Source organism: Panthera tigris, chromosome B4 (genome assembly GCF_018350195.1).
Source record: "Panthera tigris isolate Pti1 chromosome B4, P.tigris_Pti1_mat1.1, whole genome shotgun sequence".
Lineage (NCBI taxonomy): Eukaryota > Metazoa > Chordata > Mammalia > Carnivora > Felidae > Panthera > Panthera tigris.
This window is the reverse complement of record NC_056666.1, coordinates 59,652,605-59,678,082: the sequence shown is the minus strand read 5'-3', so window position 1 is coordinate 59,678,082 and position 25,478 is coordinate 59,652,605. Positions and strand designations below refer to the sequence as shown.

The 25,478-nt window shown below is 42.7% G+C and overlaps 1 protein-coding gene across 10 annotated transcripts in view; it reads right to left on the bottom strand.

Annotated features, from left to right (window-relative positions):
• Window positions 1-25,478, bottom strand: part of MED21 (mediator complex subunit 21) — a 120,666-nt gene that overhangs the window by 35,835 nt on the left and 59,353 nt on the right. For all 10 annotated transcript variants that reach the window (XR_006219829.1, XR_006219830.1, XR_006219825.1 and 7 more), the window contains exon 6: window positions 1,052-1,197. The gene's annotated coding sequence lies outside the window, so the exon portion shown is untranslated. The remainder of the gene's footprint in view (window positions 1-1,051; window positions 1,198-25,478) is intronic.

Below are 25,478 nucleotides of genomic sequence, written 5' to 3'. Positions count from 1 at the left end.
CCTTTTACATTAAGTAAATCTAACTTTATTTTTAAAAGTTCACTATAGGGGCGCCTGGGTGGCTCAGTCAGTTAAGCGGCCGACTTCGGTTCAGGTCATGATCTCGCGGTCCATGAGTTCGAGCCCCGCGTCGGGCTCTGTGCTGACAGCTCAGAGCCTGGAACCTGTTTCGGATTCTGTGCCTCCCTCTCTCTGACCCTCCCCCGTTCATGCTCTGTCTCTCTCTGTCTCAAAAATAAAATAAACGTTAAAAAAATTTTTTAAAGTTCACTATATTATCATTCTTTGTTTCACATCACTGTATATTAGTGAAAATGTTGTCACAGTGAAAATGTCATCATAATTCAACACAAGTTTGTGAGCTGGCACTTAGGGGCTAAGCAGCAGCAGACCGCAATGGTTAAAAACAAGAGCCCTAGAAGCAAGTAGTCTGAGTTGAAATCTCAGCTCTACTGTCTCTGTGCCTTACTGTACCCACTTGTGAAATGGGGATAATTATCGTGCTTTCCTCCTAGCACTGTTAGGACAACTGCATAAGCTAATACACAAAAGGCATGGTGAACCCTGACTGGCAAATAATAAGCCCTCATTAGCTAATGTAAACATTGGCTGTAACTTAGCACTCTGACCAGTGCAGCTAAGAGCAGTTAACATGGTTTTCTCCCCCTGAAGCCAGGCCAGTCTCAGGTAGGGACAATAGAAGTCAGCATGTCACTCAAGGTAGTCTTTCACCAAAACTGATGTGACATCATGATCGGATCCCTCTAGAAGGAAGCATTTACCTGCCACCCCATTTTCTACAAGGGTTAAATTTCCTTGCTTTAGAATTCCAGCCTTCTTGACCCAGTCTTGGATGCCTGTTTCTAGACCTCTCTGAGGCCAGTCACCTGTGCATAAGGGTCTTGGCTAATTATCTGCAACCCCATCCTCTGCTGATACCTTCTTCTACTCTGCTTGGATAGAGAATACTGCTTTGACAATAGCACACAAAGTGTTTGAGTTAGGACTGATTGAGTTTAATTACATAAAACAGAAAACTGAAATAACTAACCTACACAAGTAAGAAGCTTGTTGGAAAAATCCAGCCTGTACGGTCAGTCGCTCTGTGATGTCATCAGTGCTCAGCAACCTCCTTTCTCAGTCTGTAATCCTGACCATTGCGGCGGATTCTTCCGGCATCTCATTGATCACACATATCTATGAGGGAGGTTGGTAAATAAGCTTTTCAGGATTGCCAGATGAAATATTGTATGAGACAGGCTTATACTAAGATAAATTCAGCTGAGGGCCCTGTGTTTTTATTTGTTAAGTTGGCAAACTTAATACTTTTATTGGACTGGATACATTGCCGTACCCAATAGTAAGGGGGGTCCAATTGGAAGCTGGGCTGTCCACTGGCAGTCTCTGCCATGCTGAGCCTTCTGTTTTCTTCTGTTCCTTGGTCTTCCAATTTTTAGCCCATTTCCCTTCCCTATTCCTAGAATAATGAGCCAGTTTTCATTTTTACCAGGGTTTCTCATCTACTACAATTTCTTTATTTTTCTTTTCTTTTTTTTAAAGCAGGCTCCATACCCAGCATGGAGCCCAGTGTGGGGCTTAAACTCAGGACCCGGAGATCAAGACCTAAGGTGAGATCAAGACTTGGATGCTTGAGGCGCCTGGGTGGCTCACGTGGTTGATTATCTGACTTTGACTCAGGTCATGATCTTGCATTCGTGGGTTCAAGCCCCACATCAGGCTCTGTGCTGACAGCTCAGAGCCTGGGTGGGGCCTGCTTTGGATTCTGTGTCTTCCTCTCTCTCTGCCCCTCCCCTGCTTGTGCTATCTCTCTCTGTCTCTTACAAAATAAAATGTTAAAACATTTTTTTAAAGAACTGGATGCTTAACCAACTGAGCCACCCAGGTGCCCCTACTACAATTTCTAATATGGTATCATAATGATTTTATTTTTAGCAGCACAATAAACTCCACTGTGCGTTTGAAGTTTCCCTTGAGAAGTGAATTGAGAGAGAGGCATTTAGTTTAAATTGGATGTTAAAGACAAATAAATTCTAATATAATTTGTCACACTAACTTTATAGCTTAAATAATAGGATCCACCTCCCTATGTAAAATGTTTCCTATCTTACTGCTTTTATAGTTCTTAATGCTGTGTTTTAATAGTTGATTTTAAGGTAACCAGTATAGTACCAAAAATGGTGATGGAGTGCACAAAGGAAATTGAAGTGAAGAAGTGAGCTATTTCATCATCCCTTGTGATAGGATGGGACAGGAGGTGGGGATGGGAGGAATGGATAAAGGTGGTTAAAAGGAATAAATTTTCCATGGCTCCTGGATGACTCAGTAGATAGAGCATATGACTCTTGATCACAGGGTTGTGAGTTGTGACTTCAAGCCCTATGTTGGATATAAAGCTTACTTAAAAAAACAAAACAAAAAACCTTCTAGTTATAAAATGAATAAGTCATTCGGATGTAATATACAATATGGTGACTATAGTTCACAACACTGTATTGTACATTGGAAAGTTGCTAGAAGAATAGATTTTAAAAGTTCTCACCACATACACACACATTGTAACTATGTTAGGTGATGGATGTGTTAACTAACCTTAACTGCGGTAATCATTTTGCAATACATACACATATAACATCAGTACATCGTATACCTTGAATGAATAGAATGTTATATGTCAGTGGTATCTCACTAAAACTGGAAGAAAAGAAAGTGAAAAGAGGTGGGAGTCTAGACTCCTCCCCTGAGACCTGGACAGGCCTCTGTACCTCTTTGACTAGAAGAAAGTGTCAAAAGTGACTTTCAAGACTAGGTCATAAATGGCAGCAGGCTTCTGCTTGTTTCTCACTCTTTCTGAACATTTATCTTTGGAGCCAGAGGCCATACAAAAAGCCCAGCTACCTTGAAGCTGCCACACTGGAGAGACCATGAAACACCCAGAGATTTCTAGGAGACCCAGCTGTTCAGACCTTTCCAGTGCAAGCAGCCTAAGTATAAATGAACAAGTGTTCAAAGATGGCCCAACCCCAGCCACAGTCTGATGATATTCTGAATATGATAAAACCACCAGCTGCAGCTTTCAAATTCCTGATCCACATAAACAGGGAGAATTAATACATGAATATGGTGCTTCAAGCCACAATGTTTTCAGGTGAGTTGTCATGGAGAACTAGATAAACAGAACAGCCCCTTCATTTCTCACGCAAGATAGAACTGCAGTTACTGGTTAAACGTATATCCTCAGAGATGTTTTTGTGAAACTTTTAACAAACTTTTTAAAAAAATACAAATGAGTTCATACTCAATATATTATGGGGATCAAGGAGTGCACTTGTTGTTATGAGCACTGGTCGTTGCGTAAAAGTGTTGAATCACTATATTGTACACTGGAAACTAATACTACACTGTATGCTGACTAACTGAAACTTAAATAAAAACTTGAGAGGGCCTGGGTGGCTCAGTCAGTTAAGTGCCAGACTCTTGATTTCAGCTCAGGTCATGATCCCACAGTTTGTGGGATCGAGCCCCATGTAGGGCTCTACGCTGATAACATGGAGTCTGTTTGGGATTCTCTGTCTCCCTTTCTCTCTGTCTCTCCCCTACTCTTGCATGCATGCACACACACGTGCACACACGTCTCTCTCTCTCTCAAGATAAATAAACTTAAAAAAAAAAAAATATATATATATATATATATCATGGACATCTTTCCCCATCAGCATATAGATCAACCTCATCTTTTTAATATCCACATAATACTTCACTATATGGATGGCCCACAGTTTATTTTCTCATCCCTCAGTGCTATATATATTTTTCAGTCTTTTTAGAATAAATATTTACATACAATACACATTTTAATGATAAAATTATAATCATACTATCACACTATTTTATAAACTATTTATGTATTTTTATATTTATATATACTTCTCATGATATTCTTTAAAATATTAATTATCTCATCTGAATGTACCTCAGTTTACTTAAATAAGTCTATTACTGGACATTTATGTTATTCCTGATTTAAAACACTGCAGTTAACATCATCATACATTCACTTAGATACACTTGTCCAATTATTTCTTTAGAATAAATTTCTAAAAATAAAAATGCTGAGCCAAAAGGTATGAACATTTCAAATTTTATACAAACTGCAAAATGCAGAGAAAGGTTGTTTTAATTAATGCTCCCAACAACAGGAAATGAGAATGTATACTTTCCTATAACTTTACTAACTCTGATCATTTTTTTTTTTATTTAAAAAAAATTTTTTTTTAACGCTTATTTATTTTTGAGACAGAGAGAGACAGAGCATGAACAGGGGAGGGTCAGAGAGAGAGGGAGACACAGAATCCGAAACAGGCTCCAGGCTCTGAGCTGTCAGCACAGAGCCCGAGGCGGGGCTCGAACTCACGGACCCCGAGATCATGACCTGAGCGGAAGTCGGCCGCTTAACTGACTGAGCCACCCAGGCGCCCCAGATCATTTAAAAGATTTTTAAACCCTGCTAATCTCAGTGGTTAAAATAACTTCACTTTTGTTTTAACTAACATTTCTTTGATTATTGTGTATTATAAGATCGAGCTGACCTCAGTTTTGGTTCATACTGCCCTCTGAGATCATTGAAGTAAAAACTTTCAGCACTACAGGGAATCCTGCCTAGGGAATTCAGAGGTTTTCTGCCCCCTGGCCTGTCCTAAGGACTAAGGCCTTACCTACAGGTGACAAGGTTTTTCACATTGCACTCTTTTGCTTTAATATTTTTTGACCTTTCAGGGTACTTATCTGAGACAAGGATACCTATGAGATGTAGGTGATATTGGGAGAATATCAGCGGAGAGTCTTTTCTCTGGTTATGCTAGGCTATAAAAGGAATTTAGGCCCAGTTGGAATAAAAGTGCTGAGAGGGTAAGATCAATCTTGTTATTTGAACTGATCTTGCTATACTATATTTCAAGATGATCTCGGCTGATAATTCCAGTGACCTTCTGTGGGCTGTTAGGAAGGAAGTCCTCGTATGGTACAGGCTGAGGTGCTCATGATTCACACAAGGGTCATGAGACCACACAAGACATATATATTGCTGTTGCTCGCTGAGGCCCTGATGCAGCATCTTGCCTCTTTCCCAAACACATAACTCAGGATACTGCCCTCTTGGTCTGGGGCAGGAATGGAAAATATGTGGTTTGCACACCAGCATTCTCCCCATCCTTCCTCCCAACCCATGGTGGACATTGCTAATCCATCACGGTGGCCTTTCCTGAAAAGTCCAGATGTGGCCTCCAAATGCTCCAAAACATACACCATCTATCAAATATCTTGCAGAGTAGATAGATGGTGCATATTTGGAATTAGCAAGGGCATGACCATGGATAGGATCCAAGTGAGAGGTGTTGGGTATTTTCCTCTTCAAACAGGAGCATCTATTCAAGTATCCACACCTGTTTCCATCCTTCCATGAGATCTGGTGACAAAAGTCTCAAAGCGGGTAGGCTGATAACTCTGAGGTTTCTAGCAAGGTTGTTCTTAGATGGGGGCTGTATGTCAGAGAGGTAAACAGGGCTCGTTGCTAATTACTCATGTTACTTCTCATCAAGCCCAGATGTGGCCCCACTCTCCTCAAAACAGCTGCAGGGGCACCTGGGTGGTTCAGTCAGTTAAGCATCCAGCTTCAGCTCAGGTCATGATCTCACAGTTTGTATGTTCGGCCCCATGTCTGGCTCTATGCTGACAGCTCAGAGCCTGGAGCCTGCTTCGGATTCTGTGTCTCCCTCTCTCTCTCTCTCTCTCTCTGCCCCTCCCCCACTTGTGTTTTTCTCTCTCTCTCTCTTTCAAAAATAAATTAATTAATTAAAAAAAAAAACAGCTCCATGTGGCCTCTACCAATAATTATAGGTAAAAGCTACTTGTATCCCATCAATGTTGGCTTTTTATTTATTTATTTATTTTTATTATTTTTTTTTAACTTGACAAATGGGAATCTTGACCGCAAACTGGCAACAAGGGAGTCAGAGGATGGCCTGGAAACTTATTTCAGTCTGGGCCATTTTAGGCTGGGTGGGCATGAGGCTTGTGACACCAACTTAGGTGGGCTCGGGCACAAGGCATGTGCAGTTCCTGCAACAGAGAGCCAGCAGGTAAAAAGAGTAAGCCATCTGGCTTCTTTAGTCGGGGAAGGAAGAAACTGGGCCAGTATAATTTGGAAGTCAGTTGGGACATGGGTCAATTATGTGGATATTTGCCCTGGTACAGCAGACCTGCACCTGTGAGCAGAGACTTTTGGGAGTGAGATCCAGCTCCAGGAAGGATGGGTTGGGAGGTGCTGTCTGGCTGCCAAAGTCCTGGTCCTAAAGGGGCATTTGGGTCAGGTGAACTCAGGAGGAGAAACTAAGGCAAAGCTGAAAGTCTGTCAAAAAAAAAAAAAAAAAAAAGAGCCAATACTAGGTTTGGAAAATGTTATAGTGAAGGAATCTCAGGGGCACACCTGGGGGTGGCCAGCACTCATGCCACCAGAGTCTGGGCCCCAGAAGCATGACATTATTTCAAGCCACGTTGGTGAATCTACAGCTGCTGAGATCGGCCTCAAGGGCCAGACTGATCATGGAGTGGGCATCCAGCCACGAGGCTCTGGGAAAGGCAAAGACAGAAAGCAAGTTGTGGGCACATAACTATGTGCCTTTATTTCCTTCTAAATGTCCCTTGTTCTCTCCTGCCCACAGCCCCTTGCCCGTTCTCCAGGTGAGCAGATCCTATGTCTTCTGCCTTTCCTAAACCAGAAATATTTGGTCCTCACTTATTTGACGGTCACCCCATTTCATGTCATGTGTTGGTAATGTGTTTACAGATTTCCTCCACTGTACTGGACTTTGGACCGTGTGGTCTACAATCTGATATTTCCCCATAATGTGCAACACAGGACCGGTAGGTTCTTTTTGTTAAACGCTCATAACCTTTCTCCTTTCCCTTTTGTCTTCCTTCAGGTGTCAGCAAACTACAGCCTGCAGGCTAAATCCAGCCCTCTACTGTTTTTTTGTAAATGAAGTTTTACTGGGACACAGCCATGTTCATAATTTATGTATTGCCTGGAGCTACTTCTAACACAGTGGTGTTGAGTAGTGTGACAGGATTCTCACAGCCTGCAAAGCCAAAATATTTATTATCTGACCCTTAAAAAACAAAACAGAACAAAACAAAACATGCCAACCTTGCTCTTTAGTAAGAAAAGAGATTTGCCCTTTGGACTTCATCCATCAAACCATTCACTGCCTTCCCCTCACCTTATAAGATCTGCAAGCATTACAATTGTGAAGTATTTTGAGAAATATTCATCGTATAATAGACTCTCATTTAAAGAAGTGTCAGGAGTTAGTTAAGGGCCGTGTAGTAAGCTCATGTACAACCAAAGAAGCGTCTAGAAACTTGTCCGGCATCGAAAAATAATAAACTGACATTTTAGATTTGTAGATCATTTTCTCTGAGTTTGGGGAAGGAATACAAATCTGCCATTTGTGTTTCACCCAGCTGGAATTATTCTCTCTTCCCTCAGCGCTTCCAGAAGACCTCATTTTCCTTGTTACAGTATCTATTTCAATTGTCCTTGCATTAATTTCTTCCCAGGAATATACCTACAGACTAAGGTTATAAACACTGCATGCGAAGGAACTGTTTGTCCAACCCTGTAGCCCCCATAGAGTTTTCCCAAGATAAACGGTGACTGCGTGTGTGTCTTTAATGCAAACATGAAAAATAGCTTTACAGTAACATTGGCCTTATGAAACCATGAGCAAAATTTCAGCAGGGACACTTCATACTGTCCTTCACACATATGCATGTACAATCCTGTTTCTTCTGCTCATATCCCTGTTTGTTTTTCTCATATATGTGTATAGAAAGAAAATCATCTCAAGAATGCCTACTATACAATAGCACTCTGTTGTTTAAAAAAAAAAAGACAAAACAATTCTCTTGAAAAAGTAAATTCCTTGTCTGAGGTCAAGCAGTTTTCTCAGGAAATCAGCATTATTGTGAGCCGGAAAACCCTCTGGACTTTATTTCCTTCACTATTCACTTCACTGTTAAACTTCAGCCCGGTAATGAGTCCCATTTAGCAATCCAAATGACAGATGATCCAATAGACCTTCTGTGTTTTCATCTGTGTGAAGTCATATCTATAGTCCAGGCCCAGTGGAGTCTAGAAAAACAAAGAATCCCTGGGGTACTTTATTTGCCTTTGTATAAGTAAAGCTCTTGGTCATAAAGTGATAGAAACACAACTTGAATTAGCCTAAGCAAAGGGAATGGAAAGCAGGGTTTACTGGTTCACCAAATCCTAGAAGGAGGTGAGTAACCAAATTATGGGGAAAATTGGGAGGCAGCTGACCCCCTGGAACAATGGGAAACAGAGACTGGAAAGCTGCCGGAACTCTCTCCTTCTGTATTTGGAATCTCTGCTTCTCCCTACAGGCTACCGTCATTCTCCATGCAGATCAACTATCTCTACAAGGAAGAAAGCTAACCATACACAACTCTTTTCTTTTTCTTTTTAAAAACTTATAGTTTTATTCCTAGAGATGAACAGTCCTTCTCAATTTTCATTGGAAAACCCCCAGGGAAAATCTAACAGATGGAAATGACACTCCTGACTTAGTCATGGGGATAAGAGGGAAGGCAAGGGGTAGTTGGAGGAGAGACTGTTTCTAAGAGAAGGGTATGGGGTTGACAAGTCCATGGATGTTCTTTGCGCCTATTCATGGCATGGGCTGTCCTATTTATAAATCTCTAAGCCTCTGGAAAGTCACAAAAGAGGGCTAATAAAGAACCACACACTGGATACTTCATCTCAGAGAACACTTTCATCATGGCAGCATAGGTATCCCTCAGCTAAAGGCAAGAAGAGGTGATGTGTTCACACAGTCACTCAAAATACAGAAGTATAGTCAATGATGATGGGCTTCCCACCAGAGGGCAAGGAGAGAAACTGACAAGAAGCACCTAAAACTGTGGCACCTGACAAGGACCTTACCTTTAAATACTGGAAGGGGTCTGGTATATTTTCTTAATGCAAAAGGCTATAGCTTCAGGCTACCTTATAGTGTCTCCAAGCCCCACCCCAGGACTGCCACCAGCACAGACAGTGCCTTTGTACAAATGTGAAAGGCACACCTTTCTTGAGGCAGACCTAGCACCTGCCCACCTCCATAGCACCATGCCAGGACTGCTGTGTTGAGCGCTGAGTTTTAGCCTACACTTACCCCTCAGCTAGGCATCTTTGCACAGGGTCCAAATAAAGTGTCTATGGCAGCCCTTGCCTGCCCAGAGGGAGCTACGCTGGGCAGGCTACCCCTTCTCAAAGCAAGGACTTCTGACATCAGCAAAAGTGAGGCTCAGGTGGTAGCTTGGGCTTGGTGGTAGAAGATAGGAGCAGGAATGGCAACAACGATTGGATTCAAAGGACTCCAGGGATGGACAACCTACTTCTGGGCACCGGAGCGGTAGGGACATCTCTGGGAGTAGAGAGACCAGCAGCATCCCTGGGAGTGGAGAGACCAGCCCTGATTGAGCAACAGCAGAAGCATCACTAGCCTCTGAGGTTCCTGGAAGGATTCAAGACATGACAGTGATGAAGGTCCGTGCATGCTTGTCTCTCCCAGTTAAAAAAGGGTCATTGGGTTTTTTTTTTAAATAGAGAATATATGTTAGGCAGAATGCCTTGATAGAGATGAAACTTTTTTGTCCCCTTTCTTTTTACTTCTGAAACACTAAAAATAACTCCCTTTTGAAGGGGATGGTTGGATAAGGATTTAAGGAAGCTATCCTTAGTCACCCTGAACCCTGGGTGATCAGGGCACAGTTCTACGTCAAGTGGGCATCATGCCAGCACCTAAAGCAATGGCCAGAACAGACAGGCCATCATCCCAATGCCGCAGTCCAGGGAATAAGGTCCAGGCAGTCTGCCACTGTGCCGTTAGATCCCCGTTTATTTTTGTGCTTCGAAGGAGCCGCCCATGAATGTTCCAGTCACCGCATGAGTCAGAGTCCTGTTCCCCAAGAACTGCTGCAACACTGCCTCCATTCTCCCCTCCCCACCTCCTTCCTGGACTTGGTCTGAAGCAGTGCTCACCAATGCCTCTGGCTGTATGTGAACTGGGGACTGGGCTGGGTCTCATTCTCTGACAATACGATGGAGCCCCAGGTTGCAGGGGGCGGGGAAATGGGAAAGAACTGGGTGCTAGTTAAGTATGTGACAAGAATTGACATTCATATGACTGAAAAAAAATAAGGGATCATTCAAAAATGTTGGGAAAATTGACCAGTAGTTAGGGGGGAAATATTAGATTATTACCTCACTGCATCTTAATAAATTAAAGGCAGGCCAAAGATTTAAATGGAAACATTTTTAAACATAAAAGTAATAAAATAGGAAAAAAATAAATAATGTGGAATAGAAACAACTGAAAACATTTTATGTGGCCAAAAAAAAAAAATCATATATAAGATTGAAAGACAAATGACAGACTGAGGAAAATAACAATAATTTGAGGCAAGGGGTTAATATCCATGATATTAATAGAACTTGTACAAATTGAGAAAAATTAAAACTCCAATAGAAAAAAAATGGGCAGGGGTGCCCGGGTGACTCAGTTGGTTAAGCATCTGACTTTGTCTCAGGTCATGATCTCATATCTGTGGGTTCAAGCCCCACGTCGGGCTCTGTGCTGATAGCTTGGAGCCTGGAGTCTGCTTTGGATTCTCCCTCTCTCTCTGCCCCTCCTCCATGCTCTGTCTGTCTCTCTCGAAAATAAAACATTAAAAATTTTTTTAAATGGGCAAAAGTGATAAATAGGTTATTAAAATGCAAATGGTTGATAAACTTATGAAAAAAATGTTCAGCTTTACTAATATTCACAGAGGCAAACTAAAACAATTTTGAGATGATTTTCACCTATCAGCTTGGCAAAGATTTTTTTTAATTTCTCAAACTCACACATTGACAAGGTTGGGAAGAAGGTGGACTTTGTTCTTTTTCTGTGGACATGTAAAATGTACCTGTTTTCCAGAGGGCAATCTGACAAGAAATAATAACACATAAGATGTATATAGTCTTCGGTAATGATCCTTCTTGCAGAACTTTACCTCAAGGAAAGAATGACACAAATTTGAAAAGATGTATTCACACTTTGTTTATAGTTTTCAAAAATAGGAAACAACCTTGGTGTCACTCAGGAAAGGCTGGTTAAATAATTATGGTACAACATCCATGGAATACTATACAGCCCTTAAAAAGAAGGATATAAATCTATATCAGTGCAGAAAGATGGCTTCAGCTATTGATTCTTTGAGGCCTCACTATTCCTTTGGATCAGCCACTACCTGTCCTTAAGCGTCTGTGTGGACAAAGCATCCCATTTCCAGACTTAGGAATTCTCAAATTCCTCATCTACAATAAAATACAGTAGATTGATACTCTAAAGTCACCCACCTTCCCGGTCACAGCAGACGCAAATGGCCCCATCTCTAAATATACTAAATCAGGTGCTGCTCCCTCTCTGGCCACATTCTCTTATCCTCTCAACCAGCTTGTTCAACTCTCATAGTTTCTCCTTTTGCTTCAGGTCCTCTAATCTGTCCCTCTATTCATCTTAGACTTAACGATTGACCATTTCACACATTCTCTTGTCAATATTTTAAACTCCTTTGCCTCATTATCTTCATTGCACCTGTTGCAAAATCTCCCACCCTTCATGGTTTATTTGGATTCTCTGCATTCTTTTTTCATACCTTGGCTACCAAACAATGTTAGAGTGTCCTATCCTGGCAGATAGATACTCTGCCAGGTAATGGTGATAAATTAATAATGACTAATTTCACCTGGACCCTTATCTTGGGTTCCGTTCCCACAAAGGCAGAGCCTGAGACAGAGATCTGAATACAAATGGTTTGTCTGGGGATAATTCCAGGTAGAGGAATGAAGGGGGTGGAGAGATGAGGAAGGCAAGGGAGAGAGAAACAGGGTAGGGGGAGAGGAGCCAACGCAGGTATGTTGATGAGCAGGTTGTCACTGTGGGTAACTGGAGCTCAGTTCCACTGGGACCCCGGAGAGACTGTGCAGAGCTCACCTTTGAATCGTCCCACCCCACTCCTCTCTGTGGTTGACTGAGGACTGTTCTCAGGGCATTAATTCCCCCTCATTCCAAGCTGTCGCATGCACAGGTCATCCAAGCTCCTACCCAGGTAATAGCCTCAGGCTTCTGCCAGAAGGCCACAGGCATGTTTGCATGAGAACCGCAAGTGCTCTAGAGATGCTGGTCAGCCACCAGCACGCACGCACGCAGCCTTTGTGTGGCTCGGCATCCTTATCAAGTCACCTCTCTCTGTCTCTCTCTCTCCCCTCAACAACCATTTCAAAATCCTCCAGTCACTTCAGACCCCTGATGCCCTTTGCTGTGCCCTTACTCTCAGTGGATGACTTCGCCTCCTAGTTCACAGAGAAACAGGGAAGTTCCCTGAAAGGAACTCGTCCAGCCTCCACCAACAATTCTAGCATTCCATCTCCATCTACACACACCGTCCTCCCTTCTCCCCTCTTTGGTAGAAGGGCTTCCCTCCCCCTCTAAGGCCAGCATCTCTGCCTGCTCTTGACCTTGTCCCTTCTGCCTTTTCGGTGACCATCCTCTTCGATTGCTTCCTCTGTCTCCTGCATCTTCAACTTCCCCGTCTCCCTTGCCTTCTCTCTCCTATCTTAAAACAGACAAGCAAGCCTTCGTGGAACTCACCTCCCCTTCTCTTCCTCTTCACACCAGATTTATTGAAGGAGCATCTTACGGACATGGCCTCCAGTCCCTCTCTTCCCATTCACTTCCTATTGCTCAACAATAACTGCTCTCCCCAGAGTCACAAATAACCTCCTTATGGCAAAAGTCAAAGGACACCAGTCCTTCTCTCTCTTGCCCTGCTCAGCAGTTTTTGATTCTGCAGGGTAGTCTCTCCCCTGGACTTTCATGACATTGAACCATTGGCTTCCTCCTTTCTCTCTGGCCACATGCCTTCAAGGTGTCTTTATTTCTCTTTTTTTTTTTTTAAAGAGAGAGAGTGAGAGTGCATGTGAGCAAGGGAGGGGCAGAGGGGGAGAGAAAGAATCCCAAGCAGGCTCCACATCTACCATGGAGCCCAGTGTAGGGCTCGATCCCACAACCCTGGGATCATGACCTGAGCCAAAATCAAGAGTCAGATGCTTAACAGACTGAGCCACACAGGCGCCCCAGTCTCTTACGTGGTGCCATTCTCAGCTCTCCAGCATTGTCCACCTGTAGTCTCATCCACATCAACTCCTATAATTACCATGCTAAGGTGAAGATCTCCTACATTCACAGAATAGCTCAAATTTCTCTGCTGGGCTCCAAACCTAAATACATATTTGCTTAATGCACATGCTCAATTCTGTCACTTTGGCCAAATCTTTAAACTTCCCTTAACCTTTGTTCCTGGGTGTAAAATGGAAATGAGATGACTACCTCTTACATCTTTTGAATTTTTTTTTAAATTTTTTTTAACGTTTATTTATTTTTGAGACAGAGAGAGACAGAGCATGAACAGGGGAGGAGCAGAGAGAGAGGGAGACACAGAATGTGAAACAGGCTCCAGGCTCTGAGCTGTCAGCACAGAGCCCGACGCGGGGCTCGAACTCACGGACCATGAGATCATGACCTGAGCCGAAGTCGGACGCTTAACTGACCAAGCCACCCAGGCGCCCCAAAATTTTTTAAATTTCATAGTAAGTTGCAAAGATAGAGAGGTTCCTGGCACCCTTCACCCACTGTCCCCCAGTGGTTGCGTTTTACATAAGTGTAGTGCAATATTAAAACCAGGAAACTGACACTATAACAATATGTGTAGTTCTGTGCCTCTTTAACACCTGTGTAGATTTGTGGAACCACCGTTGCGATCAAGATACAGACCTACTCCATCGCCACGAAGAGCCCCCTCATCTGTGTCTCTTTTTACATACTTCTTTGTTCAGCTTTTACTCTCATCGGATCCTTGAGAGAAGGGGCATATGTGTTATTTGGTTTTGTGTCCTCAGAATCTCACATGGTGCCTTGCTCTTAGAAGTCACTGTTAAATGTTTATGAAAGCAAGGATGAAAGGAAGGGGATTCTATCCATGGAGGCCAGGGTAGTCAGCCTAGGATCGAGGACGGGTCATGCCAGTGGCCAGAGACCAAAGGACAGAGGCCTCCTTCCTGGATTTACCTCCTGTGGAATGAGATGTTGGCAAATGCAAGAAGAATCAGAGAGGTGAGGCTTGCCTCACAGCAATGCCAGTCACCACAGCCCCTGTCTGTAGCTGAGAGGAAGGGCTTTCCCAATCCAGTACCTTTTTTAGGAATCTCTCACATCACACCACATGGCCAGTTACCCATTCCACCTATCTGATCCCTGCCCTGCTCTGCCTCACATCACTGGCACGCCCCTGTGCTTGCTGGGAAAACCAGGGAGACAGTCCTGACCTCAGCTTGTCTGCTACTCGGCTAATGGGTGGGGCAAAATTTGTCTCAAGGCTCAAAGAAAGTGGTAAATCCCAGGACATGAGTTCACAATCTGCTTAATTGAGATTGCTCCCGATAGATAGGTAAGGTTTCTATTTGCTCAGTAATTATGATAGCCAGGAGGAGAACTCTGAAGCTGGGAAGAGAGGTGAGGCATGGAAGAAAACAGGTAAAGAAACTGCACAATTACACATGCACTCATGGATACACACAACCCACATAGCGTGTGTGTGTGTGTGTGTGTGTGTGTGTGTGTGTGTGTACACCACCAAGTTACTATTCCTATTAGGAGAAATAAAGGAGTTCTTATCCAACAATGACCCATGTTATTATAATAGGTTTTAATCAGAGCAAAAGTAAAATCTGTGTTCCCTTAAATAGCATGGTTAAAGCCTCTGAAAGGAAAACCCTAGCTTGGAATCTTTGTGTCAGCAGTGAGCAATTTGTGTTGTCTAGTCTGCAAGTCTCGAGGGGCAATTATTTGGTTTCCAAGCTTTAAACTCATTTATCAGTTGAAGTTTATAAACTCGGTGCCACAATTTGTGAGCTGACGTCATGCTTCCAGCAGGGTGGTTTGGAAACAGCCCAGATGGGGATTCATGCTCAGTGGCAGAAGGGAGAGGAGAGGCATGGAATTAAGGCAATACCTGGGCTCTTCATCTGGGGAACTTTGGGAGATTGGAAGTACTGCATATCTTGTACATCGTGTGGAGGACACGTCATGTGTTGATCACACATGTGTTGATCTCACATCAGAGTGTGTTTGATATTAAAGATCTACATTACAGACAGCACACACAGAATGGACATGATTAAAAAGACAGGGATCTTTGTTTGGTTTACTGGTATTTCCACAGTGCTTAGAATAATGCCTGGCGCATGGTGGCTCTCAGAAAATTTTTGATGGATCAAAACCGCAATGAGATACCACCTCACACCGGTCCAAGTGGCTAAAATTAACATCTCAGGAAACAACAGATGTTGGCGAGGATGTGGAGAAAGGGGAACCCTACTGCACTATTGGTGGGAATGCAAACTGGTGCAGCCACTCTGAAAAACAGTGTAGAGGTTCCTCAAAAAATTAAAAATAGAATTACTCTACAACCCAGAAACTGCACTACTAGGAATTTATCCAAAGGATACAAAAATGCTGATTTGAAGGGGCACATGCACCCCTATGTTTATAGCAGTGCTATCAACAATAGCCAAAGTATCAAAAGAGCCCAAATGTCCGTCAGTTGAATCACCCATTCCAGATACATTTCCATCATGTTTGCCTCATGGGCCAGCTCAGTTTTCTTCGGACACCAAGTCCTTTTAGAGGCAATAATATCATCTATTGCCTTCCCTGCAAACACTTCACATTCTTTGGTATTCTTTAGAACCATTTACAGCTTCCTATTGGATAGGAGTTTTTCTACTTGGAATTATGTCTACAGTATTTTTCTTTTTTCTTTAAAAAAATTTTTTTTGGGGGCGCCTGGGTGGCTCGGTCGGTTAAGCGTCCGACTTCGGCCTGGGTCACGATCTCGCGGTCCATGAGTTTGAGCCCCGCATCAGGCTCTGTGCTGATGGCTCAGAGCCTGGAGCCTGCTTCCGATTCTGTGTCTCCCTCTCTCTCTGCCCCTCCCCAGTTCATGCTCTGTCTCTCTCTGTCTCAAAAAATAAATAAACGTTAAAAAAATAAAATAAAATAAAATAAAATAAAATAAAATAAAATAAAATACAAATCAGACACCCAAATCCAGTAGGCAGTAGCAGTGAGACTTTATAGAACATTAATCAAAACTGCAGCAAGTGTTTCCAAAACAGGTTTGAGGGCCTGTGCAGGGAGAGCAGCAGGACAGAAGAATGGGAGCCACCCTGCATGAGGGAAGCACTGAAGGAAAAATGGTGGCACTATGGCTCAGAATGTGTGGAATGTTCTGGAATGGGGTGGAGAATGGCACTAGCAAGGGGGCAGAGGTAGCGGGAAGGGGATTTCTCCACCAGACCCAAATACCTCCAGCACCTCACTTGTTTTTCCCTTGTCTGTAGATTCTGAGGTCAAGAGTGTGAGGCAAAGATCAGCTGCTTAATATTTCTAAGCCTCTTTTTATCTGTAATGTGAGGAGGATAGACTAACAATACTGATAAGAGCTAATAACTATCGAATGTTTTTCTATATGCCTGGCACCATACCAAGTACTTTACAAGCACTGTCCCATTTACCCTTCACAACAGCTCTGGGAGACAGATGCCATTTTACAGATGAGGAAACTGAGATTTAGAGAGGTCAAGTAACCTTCCTGGGGCCACACAGCTTGTAAGCGGTTAAGGGACAGAGACCAGGATTAAAATCCAGCCAGTGTGACTCTAGAGCCAGCTAAATTGTTCTACTTCCAGCTCTCGTGCCCTGTAACTGCGGGGGAAAATGCCACCTCATATGCGTGTTAACATATTACAGAGCACTCTTTTTAAAGTTTATTTATTTCGAAAGGGAGAGTGCAAGCCGCGGAGGGTCAGAGGGAGAAGGAGAGAGAGAGGATCCTAAGCAGGCTCTGCACTGTCAGCGTGGATCCTGATACGGGGCCCAAACTCACAAACCATGAGCTCATGACCTGAGCCGAAACGAAGAGTCGAATGCTTAACCGACTGAGCCGCCCAGGTGCCCCTACCAAGCACTCTAGAGAAGCACTGACGTGTTGCATTCAGGGCTACTGATGATAGTAGCAGCTGGCCAACAGCAAATGGCATGGTAGGCTGAATGCCGTCTCCCCCTCCAGCTCCCCTCTCCCCAGGGACGTTAGGACGTCCGTCCGTGACCTAATCCCCGGAACCTGTGACTATTACATTGTATGGCAAAAGGGATTTTGCAGATGTGATGAAGCTGGGTGTCTTGAGATGGGAAGACTGTCCTGGATTATCCAGGTGGACCCAAGGCAATCACAATCTTCTAAGAGACAAAGTAATGTGAAGGTGGAAATAGAGTGAGATTAAGATTTGATGATGGGATGCTGCCACCTTTGAAAATGAAGGAAAGGCCCACGAGTAAAGAAATGCAAGAAATACAGTGTCAGAAGCTAGAAAAAGCAAGGAAACAGATCCTCCCCTACAGCCTTCAGAAGGAAGCAGCCCTTGCAGACACCTTGACTTTGCTCAATAAAGGCAGTTTTGGAATTTCTCACCTCCAGAATGTTAAGACAACAAATCTGTCTCATTTTTAAGCTGCCACATTTGTGGTGATTTGTTACAGCAGCAATAGAAAATGAATGCAGTCAGGGTGGTGTGGCAGGCATGGTCACTGCTCGACAAGGATCTGAGGGACAGCTAGACTTGGTGAGGTGGCAAGAGCCCTGGACATCCTCAAGGATAGGATTGCCTGTGAGAAAAACCTAAGAAGTGGCCACAAGCTGAGGATGGCTGTAATTTCTAACACAGTTCACACAAGGCGGTGCTTCCCGAAGGTCAGGACTTGAACCTCCACTATGAAAAATGTTGAATCGAAGCAATTTCTGCTGCTCTGATCAGGCTTTCTTCAAGGGCGAGGACTGCCACAGATCCACCAGAGTAGATTGGGTTCCAGGCACGTTAGGGGTCAAGGAATGGGATCTTGGCTCAGCACGTAGCACAGTGCCTTGTCCATTACAGGGCTCCAGTAAACTTAGTCTCTTATGTCCTCCTGGATGGTGTGATCTGGAAGTAAGAAGCATATACGTGTCCCCCCACCTATATACAGATCTCAGAATTCTAGATCTCTAAATATAGTAAAGCCCTGGAAAAAAAAATTCTACCCAAACTTAAAGGATTGAAGAAAGTAATCAGACATAGGGAGTGGCTCTGATTCTAAGGAAAGTCATGCCATTTTTCACAGATACACAGACTCATGAGCAATCCACCCACCAAGGTAAAAAAACATCAGCATTAGCAATAACACGTTATCACCGTATGTGATTTATCACCAGTTCTGTGGCAAAGGCAGACATATGCCATATTAATTTAATTTTAATCAACCACTGCATAACAAATTGAAATACCAATACCCTACCATTTTTAAACAGGACGATCTAAATTCCCTAAAGTCATCAGTTATAAAGGCTGCTCGCCAAAACAAACAAACAAAACAAAACAAAACGACACCCTGGGAATATTGCTTGATTTCCTCCCAAGGAAAACATTCTTCATGGAATGACATTATATCACTTCAGAGCTCTGAGGGTTTTTAGAGAGCTTCAAATACCCTTTTGAGTGTTTGAGTGACATTGGGTCAGAACTTAATGGGTTTCGGCCCATAGTCATCAGAATTTATAAATCAAACATCAGATACAATGTCATTTTTATCGTTTTTCTGATTATTAAAAATAGTGCATGTTATCTTAGAAAATTTAGTAATGTGGCAAAGTGAACGATAAGAAAATATAAATTACCCATAATGAAACTACCTGTATATAGAACTATCAGCATTTTACTGCCTTTTTAGATGTATTTTATTTCCGGGGTGCCTGGGTGACTCAGTCGGTTAAGGGTCTGACTTGGGCTCAGGTCGCAATCTTGCGGTTCGTGGGTATGAGCCCCACATGGGGTTCTGGGCTGGTGGTGCGGAGCCTGCTTGAGATTCTCTCTCTCCTCTCTCTCTACCCCTCCCCTGCTCACGCATGATCTCTCTCTCTCTCTTGTTCTCCCTCTCTCAAAAATAAATAAACATTTAAAAAATGTCTTAACCCCCCCAAAACCTTCCTTTGACCCTACACCCTTCCTGTCTCTGCTGCCATCTCTGTCCTCCCCTACCCATCCAGACATTTGAACGTAGTCCACGCCTTCTGGGAAGTCCTCACTTCTGTACCTCCCACTCAGTTCCTGCAGCATAGCTCTGTCCCAGCCATTCCACTAAAACATGGTTTGCCAGAGTGATCAGTTGCCTTCTATTAAGAATTCCAGTGGTTAGTTTTTGTCCTTATTTTTAGTGAATCTTTCTGCTGAATGTAATGCTGTGAATTACTTCCTGAAATTTTCAACTCTTGGCTTTGGTGAGACCATACTTTCTACATGCCCCTTAAGCCTTTCTAACTCTTTCTTCTTGGCCGCCTTCCTAAGCAACTCTTAACACTGCACACTCTTCAAATCTTGATGTTCTCCCATTTTCCCACCACCTCTCTTCTCTTTTTGCTCTATGTGTCCCCCTTCCCCTGGACAGGTCTTACATACCTTCACAGTTGTAGCAGCTCCCTGAATGCTAAGTCTCCCAAATGTTCGCCTTCCTCTAAGGCCCCGGACTCACAAATCCGTCTGCTCAACATATCCATTGGAATCCATCACCATAGACACTGCAAGTCAATGCACCCCGACTTCTCCCACCACATGCTTTTCCTCCACCATTCTCTGTTGGTGACACTACTTAAGGATCTAAACTGCAGACCACAGATATTTCCTGGACTTTCCTTGCACATCCCTCATTGAATGATAAGCTGCAAAATGTCCAGCCACACATAGGTGAATTCAAACATACAGTCATAGCCCAAGAAATATCAGTCTCACAAGAAAAACAGTGGAAAAGCTCAATTCGCTTTAGGGTTCCCTCAAAGAACACCAGTTCAGGAGAATCAATACCTAGCCAAACTTCTTGTTTTCCCAGTCTGTCTTTATGGACTCACATAACAGATGGTGCCTGATGCCTGGCAGCTGCCGTCCACTCTAACCGGTCTTTTTACTCTCTCTAAAGTCCCCCAAACTTCCCTGACATTTCTCCTTGGAAACTCATTCTCCCCTTCTCCCGGTTTCTAATTTTTCAGGGTTGTGCAGAATAGCCTCGCTGCTCTGGCTGTCTTGGCCTTATTTCTGCTTTGCCCCTTACCTAGATTCTACACCCACAAACGTCCTAGGTCTGACCTGGGAAGAAGACTACAGGGGGAAGATAATTAATTTATAATCTGGTATATTTCTTTCTTTCCTTTTGTGCATTTCACATAATCAAACACTCTATATATCATAACAATACATGTCCTGAACATCTCTTTAATCCGTCCTTTCCTATACAATGATCCTTTGTCCAGACTCAGTCTGTCACTATCTCTCATCTGGACCACTCCACCAGCCCCCAGCTTTACTCCCTGCCTCCAGTATTGTTGCCTCCAAACCCATGCTCCATTAGCTTCCTAGTGCTCTAATCCAACAGTCTAACTTTGTGCCCCACCTCTCCACCACACACACACACACACACACACACACACACACACACACACACACCCCGTCTGGCTATGGCCGACAATCAGTTCCAACTGACCAGCCATGTGAATGAACTATCTGGAGAGTGGGCCCTCCATCTTCCAGTAGCAGTTGAACCACCCAGATGACGTCAAATGGAACGGACATAGGCTGTGCCTCCCGAGTTCTGACCAAATCGCAAAATCATAAATACATGAGAGTAATTGCCATAAACCACAAAGTTTAAGGAGAGTTTGTTATTCAGCATTAGATAACAAACGGTGTGTTTCTATTGACGAAAACCAGAGTCTGTGTGGCATTTCCTCCTTTGTCAATCATATTGCTTTCTTTCTCTTAACTTCTTTATACTTCAATTTTTCCCTTGTTCAGTTTTTGATAATGCACCTGGATGATTAGTTAGAATGATTTCTCAACATTATCAAATGCTGTGGAAAAATACACATATTTGACATACGTGGTTTCCCACTTTTCAGCAATACAATAATCATCTTTCATCAGACAATATACTGTTTCGAAGACTTGCCCCAGAACATATTAGGTTGCGTTTTGGTTCAATAAGCAGGAACTTATTGGAGAGAAATAAAAAGCATGTGAGAGCTTATATGCCTCTGACCAACGTATCTTATTCAGGACAGGTGGGGATGGGCTGTGGTTTCTGAGTGAACGGGCGTTATGAAAGGCATTCTGCCTAATGCACCCAGCCCTCAGCTGAGAGTGCCAACCATCCTACTTTCGTCTTTTCGAAGCACTCCAGCATACAGAACTCTAAGAGCCAATACTATATTCCATGCTGTAACATCCTAGTAGGATAAAACATCCCAGAATTGCAGTTTTTCTTTTTATTTGAGAGAAAGAGAGAGAGAGAGAGAGAGAGAGCATGAGTGGGTGCGAGGGGTCGGGGGAGAGAGAGAGAGAGAGAGGGAGAGAGAATCCTAAGCAGGCTCCACACTCAGCACAGAGCCTGATGCACGGCTTGATCCCATGCCCCTAGGATCATGACCTGAGCCGAAATCAAGAGTAAGACACTCAACACACTGAGCCACCTAAGCACCCCCAGAATGGCTTTAAAATTTCTGACCCGCAAAAAAAAAAAAAAAAAAAGGAAGGAAGGAAGAAGAAAAAATCCTGGACAAAAGTTAGTAAATCCAGTATCACATCAGGTCTCAATGTCAATAATTCATTTTAATTATGTTCATATATTTAGCACATCATTTGACAACTTTCCAATGCCTGCTATTTTAGGGAACAAAAAGCTTCGAACTAAGCATCCTTTTGCCTTAAAGCCAAGATAAGTTTGGATGTCTGTAGGTCTACTCTTCACTTTTAGGAGGAAGGAGATTCTTTACACTCAGCTCTAGTCTTACGACTGTAGTAAGCAATCTTTCTCAGTCCTCCTTTTATAGCCTATTAACATAAATACCCCACCCCTATTATTATTTCCTCCTTCTAGAAGAGATACAGAGCCTCTCTTTTTTTTTCCTCCTTGCAACCACTTTATTTTTTTTTTCAATATATGAAGTTTATTGTCAATTGGTTTCCACATAACACCCAGTAGAGCCTCTCTCTTGAGTGAACATCTCCACTCTAAGTTATGTATTTGGCAATGTTACTCAGTCAGTCAGTCAGTACGTTTTGTTGAAGATTTGCTATGTTCCAGGCATTGTTCTGGGAACTTTGGATTTAGCTGTGAACCAAAGAGATAAGGTCTACTCTCACAGACCTTAAATTTTAGGGGTGAGGCATGATTTAGTCAATAAAAAAATGAATGAACAAGATATTTCAGGTATTGCCATGAAGGATATATAACCCAGAATGGGCTAGAGAGCGGCTAGGGAGTCACTTCAGATTTGCTGCCAATGGAAGCCTTTCTCAGTAGGGGGCTTGCAGAGGTGAGCCACCCCTCTCACTGATAAGCTATGAAATATGCTAAAAGCCTTCTTCAGTGGCAGGAGGAAAAGGAAATAATCTTAAGGGGATTCTTTTTTTTTTTTAATTGTTTTTAAGTTTATTTATTTATTTTTGAGAGAGAGTGAGTGGGGGAGGGGCAGAGAGAGAGGGAAAGAGAATCCCAAGCAGGCTCTGCACTGTCAGCATAGAGCCCAATGTGGGGCTTGAACTCACAAACCATGATATCATGACCTGAGTCAGACACTTAACAGGCTGAGCCACCCAGGAGCCCCTTAAGAGGATTCTTTTGATGGGAGTTCGTTTTTGTTTTTGTTTTTTTTTCTTTTCTTTTCTTCCCATTTCTTCTGGTTGGAGGTGGCAGAGATCTCAGAGTCCTGGTTTCAGGAAGCAGGCACAGTGTATGAGTTTCCTAAGGCTGTCATAACAAATTACTACGAACTGGATGGCTTGAAACAAGACATGTATTCTGTCACAGTTCTGGAGGCTCAGAGTCCAAAATGGAGTTGTTGTCAGGGCCATGTTCCCTCCGAAAGCTCTAGGGAAGGTTACTTCTTTGCCTTTTCTTTGCCTTTTCATAGCTTCTGGTGGTTTGCCAGCAATCTTTGGTATTCCTTGGTTTGTAACAGCATAAATTTAATCTCTGCCTGTCTTTACATGGCTTTCCGGTATCTCCTCTGTGTCTCTGTATCCAAATTGCCCTCTTTATGTAAAGACACCAGTCATTGGATTTAGGACCTACATTAATCCAATATGACCTCATCATAACTTGATTATATCTGCAAAACCCCATTCCAAATAATGTCACATTCATAGGTTCTGGGTAGACATGAATTGGTTGGTGAGGGGGTGGGGGAGTGGGACACTATTCACCCCACAAGAGACAGAATTAACTAGAACTCTCCTTAGTGGGAAGAAATACACCCAACAACTTGATGGGACTAAAGAAGAAAGTGTGGGGACCTCGAGAGAGGCATGGCCTGTGGAGTCTAGGAGCAATATTATTTACCGCACAATTTTAGGTTTCCTTCCAATGTTATCAATCCTTCATGTTAGCCTTAAGAGTGAAGTGAAATTTACTAAGCCACTAAAACCTCCTAGGAAGTGCTTCAGGAAATGGAGAGAGCAGTTGGATCCCTGATTAAGCAAAGCATATGAAGGGATCACAGCAGCCCAGAGAAGCAATTGCTATGCAGCCAAGATTGATAGGCAGTCTCCATCTGGGATGACAATGAAAACCAGGACCAGCTGCGTGTCCCCAGAAATACTTGGAGACAGAATCTTTAATGATGTAGCCTTCATTCACTCGCCCAACAAGATTCATCAAACAGCTGCCATATGTCAAGTACCTTGTTAGTATTAGCAATAAAATGCTGAGCAAAAGGAGATTGGCCTCTGCTCTTGAGAATATCATTGTCATCAAGGAGGATGAGAATTTGAGAGTGTTGTTTGGCTATAAAGGAAAATGTGACCCCATTAAGCTGAGTTGGACATATGACTTGCACGGATTATGAAGTGATTGATAGGACAACAAATATGTGTTGACTGCCTCCCACATGCCAGCCTCTTTGCCAAGTATTGGCATTCGAAGCAGTATTCTTCTTGCTCCCCTCCTGCAGTTTCCTACTCACTGTTCCATAGAATCATTACAGACAACAAATGATGTCCCTACAACCTGCCTAAAATAATTTCTTGGATTGGTGTGATTCTTTGAGAAATAGCCCCATGATAGTATCACATATCAATACTCCAACCTGGAAAACCCCAGATCAATGCCTCAATGTCCCTCTCCTTAACTCCTATTTAAAACCCTATACCATTACATAGAAATACATAGGAATCTACTCCCAAAGCCAAGAGCACACTGTATGCCCTGTATGTTAACTAACTTGACAATTATTTATATTTAAAAAATAAAACAAAATGAAATACCTTAATTTAAAAAAAAGAAACACATAGCACAGTGTGTTGGACAACGTAGACGTTCATCCATTCATTCATTCACATTTACTGAGCAACTACTATGTACAGTGGGATAGACACTAACTAAATGTTAGTTTCCTTTTCTTTCTGAAATAAGTATTGTACACTTGCTTGCAGGGAATCTGAATCAGTTTTATATAAAAGAACTAAAATTCTGAAAAGCGATCTCATATTTATCTTAAGAATCACTATAGTTCAGAAAAGTTTATGCCTCTTCAAGATTTGATAAGAAACCGTCTCCAGGTTTTCTTTAATTTTGAATTTCCCTGCAGACCTATTTCTGTCTTTCCTCCCTTGCCTTCTCCTCTGATCTCCCACTGAAGATAATCACTCACTATTAAATTTGGTCAACACACATAATTTGTAATATTTACCTTCAAATAAAAGCTAGATAAGATATGTTATATAACATATAACATCTATGTTATAAGAGCTTCTAGAAATGAACGTTTAGGCCACCACTCGTGAACATAGCTGATAGGACTTAGTTTACTTCTCTTTTGCAGTTACGGACACCATGATATTTTAGAGAAGAGAGCATAGTGTGTCAAGAATACATGAGCTTTGGGGTCAGGTCTGGCTCTGAGTCCTTACTCGTCCATTTGCTGCCTGAGCAAACCTAAGCAATTTACTTAAATTTTTTTCAGCTGGAAACCACAGGTACTTTTTGGGGCTCCAGTGAGAGGAAGAGACAATCTATGAAAGTCTGGCACTTAATTCATTGAAACTATTACTATTATTCTAGTCATGCCAGTAATCTACATAATCTCTTGGATCGATGTATGGTTTCTTCTGACATTTCCAATTGTACCTTTTTGATATCAGC